This window comes from Bison bison, unplaced genomic scaffold, assembly GCF_000754665.1.
Source record: "Bison bison bison isolate TAMUID 2011002044 unplaced genomic scaffold, Bison_UMD1.0 scf7180017864080, whole genome shotgun sequence".
Classification (NCBI taxonomy): domain Eukaryota; kingdom Metazoa; phylum Chordata; class Mammalia; order Artiodactyla; family Bovidae; genus Bison; species Bison bison.
Genome location: NW_011494652.1, coordinates 4095465 through 4099696, shown reverse-complemented (window position 1 = coordinate 4099696; position 4232 = coordinate 4095465). Strand labels below are relative to the sequence as shown.

Genomic DNA, 4232 nt, shown 5'->3' with positions numbered 1-4232 from the left:
CTGGCCCCTGAGGTTGTGTTTCTGGACTCCAGCTGTCTTTGGATCTGAACTCTTCACTTTGCAGATGGGAAACTGAGGCTTAGAGGGGCGGGGGTGGGGGGGTTGTGGGGAGCAGGCTTTCTCTGCCACTCCAGGCCGCAGCCCCCATCCACACCAGAATTCCACTGCCTGGACTCTCCTCCTCCTCCAGCCAGGCCTGGGACCCTTCCCCCTAAGGCCTCGGGATGGACCCTCAGCTCAGAGCTCCCTCAAGGCCTGCTGTGTGCGCTGGTCTGGTGCTGGCCCTCTCTGGGCCCTGGCCCTCTCTCGTGGTCCAGGGAAGGACCTAGAGGCCCCCCCACACCGAGGGAAATGTGGTGAAATCTCAGCCTGCGGCCTCCAGCTAGCCTGGAGTCAAAGTCAGGCACGAGGCCAGGGTGGCCCCGCCCCAGGGGCCGGCCCAGCCCTGGACATTTCATAACGGCAGGGCGGGCAGCTGGGCAGAGTGCGGCCGACCAGGAAGACGGGCAGCTGGGCAGGGCCTCAGGTATGGTACTCCGTGGCGGCTGGGATGCAGTGGCCAGTGATCAGGGCCGGGGCCTGCTGGCAGGCTGGTGCGGGGACTCTGGGCTGTTGTTGAGACTCTGGGTCAGGGCAGGCCTGACCCCTCACGGTCGCAGGCAAAAGCTAGCTTTGTCTTCTCAGAGCTGCTCTGCCTACCTGGGGAGAAAGAAGAAGGAGGAAGGGACTTCCCTTTGCCCCAACCTCAGAGATGAAAGAGAGAAGCTGAGGGTCCCTGAGGCCAGCCAGCACCCGTACTGAGTCTGAGCTGGGCTGGGGTTACTGAGGGAGCCAGGAGCCCCAGCTCTGGACCAGCTGCCCCAGGAAGGAATACACCCCTGTCCCTGGGGTGAAGGGGGTGCGGTGTCAAGCATCCATCTGACAACACATTTCCTGGGCATTGGCCACACGTATCCGCTGCTGGGGCGGGGTTCACTGTGAGTGGTTTTGAGTGATCACATTCTTGGGAATGGACCCTGCCTACGTCCAGGAAGAAAGGTCAGCTGGGCCCCGCCCTCCCAGCCTCGCAGAGAAGCTGTTGTCAGACGGACCTCGCCAGGATCAGGGAGTCCAGCCTCCGGCACAGCCTCTCCGTGCGGCGGGGCTGGGGTTGGCTCAGCCCACAGCCAAGGGTTGGTCCGCAGCTCCCTACAGCCCCCACGGAAGGGAGGGGGCTGCTGCATAGAGTGCGGGAGACCTTGGGAAAATCCACGTTAAGGCTACACGGCTCCAGGCTTGAGGCCAGATTAGAGACTCTAGAGTACTGGGGCCTGTGGGGCTTTCAAGCCAGGCCTGTGACCTCCACTTATGGTCGAGGGGCTTCCCAGGCCCTCAGACCACCAAGGTCACCTCTGTTGCTCTTGCCAGCTCTGCTTCCCTGCCCCCATGGAATCCCAAGTTGATGTCCTTGCCTCCCGGGTGTCCACGCTGGGCCAAGGTCTCCTTGGTTTCCCACCCCAGGATCTTCTCCCCTCGGCCCCGTCAGCACAGCCGTCCTTTGCGGTCTTGTCTGAATAACAATCATCAGGAACCATCCTCATGAGCACTCACGGGGCTCAGCCTAGCACCAACCACTTCCCAGCACCACAGGGTAGACAAAGGCATTGTGCCCATTTCACAGATGGGAAAAGTGAGCCACAGGGAGGCCAAGCCACCTGCCCGAGGCCCGAGCTGATAACTTGGGATTTGGACCCAGGTCCTTGGGCCTCCGACACGGCATACTGGGAGCATGCTTTTGGAGGGACTGTGGTGTAGACAGGGAAACCGAGGCAGAAAGTGCGAGAGGGTGAACAGGGGTGAGGGCTGGGAGGTAGCTCATCGGCAGGACCAGGCAGGGCGCAGGGGTGGGGCCCGGGCAGCAGCGGCTTCCCGATGCTGCTTTGGAGGCAGCAGACCTGAGTGCCCACCCTGCCTGTCAGTGTCTTGATGCCACGGGCCCGGGGCCTCAGCTTCCTTCAGGGACGCCATCTGAACACCGTGCTGTACCCACTGCTGGTGCCCCCGCTGCCGACACAGTACCTGCAGTGTCACCGCCTGGTCGTTCTTATTCTTACTAGCGCACCCCCAGGCCCCTGGCCTTGAGGGAAGGTCCCGGGGCCCCCCGGGAAACAAGCCGTCCCTTGTCACATCGACTGACTTAACAGCTCCCAGGGAGGTGGGCCCAGGGCCCCCAGACCCCCTGGTGCAGGAACCCCTGCACGCATGTCCAGAGCAGCTGCTCAGCTCCCTTGTGAGGTCGCAGGCCCAGGGTCCCCTCAGGCTCCAGGCCCCGCAGGTAGCCTTGGCTCACCTGCTCCTGTGGCTTGAGTCAAGCTCCCCGCTCCCCAGCAGGCACCCCCGGGGGGAACTCGGTCCTGACCAAATTGCAGGGGGTACTATTGTGTGAGTTGGCCTCAGTGTTGCCTGGAGAGGCTGCTGGAATGTTCCAACCAGACCTCCACCCCCGCAGAGCTCCCCGCCCCTCCCAGCACTGGGAGATGCTCCCTTCAAGCCAGATGCCTCACATTTTTGTGGGTTCTGCCGAGACTCTTAGGAAAGGAACCCTGCGGAGGAGGGAGGGGGCAGGTGTGGTTCGCACTCAGCATCCATCAGCAGGAATCTGAAGGTGAGAGGGGGCCGGGGGAGGGAACAGGGATAAATATTTGTCGAGCACTTGGTAACAATAACCACAGCTGACCATTAACTATGGTTAAGCAACGGCCACTGCTTCCCGGGGTGATATGTCATTCAATCCTCCGGATGGTAGCAAGTGTTACTGGTGGTGGTGGTTTAGTCGCTCAGTTGTGTCCAGCTCTGTGACTCCACGGACTGTAGCCCGCCAGGCTCCTCTGTCCATGGCATTTCCCAGACAAGAATACTGGAGTGTGTTGCCGTTTCCTTCTCCAGAGCAAGTGCTATCGACATCCCTATTTTACAGATGTGGAAACTGAGGCAGAGAGAAGAGTGACTTGCCCAAAGTCACACAGCCAGAAGAGGCTGGGTCAGGGTTTGAGCTCACAAGGTGGCCCGGGGGGTTCTCAAGGCTCTGGGCTCCTGGGCCTCTGTCTGGTATACCTTCTTCCCAGGAGGAGGGTCAGAGCGGAGGGTGAGCCTGGGCTTGAGGGTAGCCCTGACAATGTCCCGCTCTGGGGCACCGTCACCCTCTCTGGGGGACATGGAACCCGCCCTGTGCCCAGACCACTGCATGCTTTCTCCTGATCGCAGCAGGAGGCCTATGGGCTCAGTCTGGCCTCCATCACGCATGGGGACAGCGCAGGGCTCCCGTCGAGCTCTCGGCAGGGTGTCCATCGGGCCAGGCCATCCTGTCAGCTGGAGCAGCTTGGCCCTAGTGGTCATGGAGCCCTCCAGAAAGCTTAGGGCTGTGGCAGCAGTGGCCACTTAACAGTAGCTGGCAGGCCTGGGGGCACTGATGCCACTCCCTGGGCCCTGAACTGGCAGGCAGGGTCTCATCCTTGATAAAAAAAAAAAACCCTGTCAGCTGGTAGGTGGAAGGGAGACCCTAACAGATGGGGAGCACAAACCCAAATGACGGGCTAAGAAGGCAAAGTGGGGCCCTGCCTCCCAGTCCAGTGGGAGAGGAGAGGGATGGGGGTGGGGACAGGGAAGTGGACGGAAGGAAACCAGTATTTACCACAAAGTACTACACCGTGTGGGCTTCCCTGGTGGTTCAGACGGTGGAGAATCTGCCCGCAATGCAGGAGACCCGGCTTTGATCCCAGGGTCGGGAAGATCCCCTGGAGAAGGAAATGGCCACCCACTTCAGTTTCTTGCCTGCAACAGTCCATGGAAAGAGGAGTCTGGTGGGCTACAGTCCATGGGAATCACAAAGAGTCGGACATGACTGAGCACCTCACACACATGCAGTGTGGTGGGGAGCACGGTCGCGGGCCCACTGTGAGAATGTATAAGGGAGTAATCATGGTGGGCTGCCTGAAGGAGGCATCAGCCAAGCAGAGACCCGAGGGAAGGGAGTCAGAAGAGAAGGAGGAAAGGGTCCCCACGGGTCCTTGGCACCAGGCCGAGGACCGAGTGCGTCAGAGCACTCCTCTTGTGAGCTTCAGGTAAACAGGCAGGGGCCCTGGGGAATGCCAGGGCCCCTACCCAGCCTGCTGGCCCAGGCTGATGCCAGCACGCAGGCCGGGCTGCCCCTCACTGCTTGCCACCCCCACTCCCTGTTCCTCCTGCACCGTGGC

The 4232-nt window shown here is 61.3% G+C and overlaps 1 protein-coding gene across 2 annotated transcripts in view; it reads left to right on the top strand.

Moving 5' to 3' along the window:
- The first annotated feature begins 446 nt into the window (after positions 1 to 446).
- The window catches only part of ALDH3B1 (aldehyde dehydrogenase 3 family, member B1), a 19235-nt gene continuing 15449 nt past the window's right edge, over positions 447 to 4232 (top strand). Inside the window, exon 1 of one of the 2 annotated variants that reach the window (XM_010837672.1) lies at positions 447 to 526. The gene's annotated coding sequence lies outside the window, so the exon portion shown is untranslated. The other variant, XM_010837673.1, reaches the window with a different exon arrangement.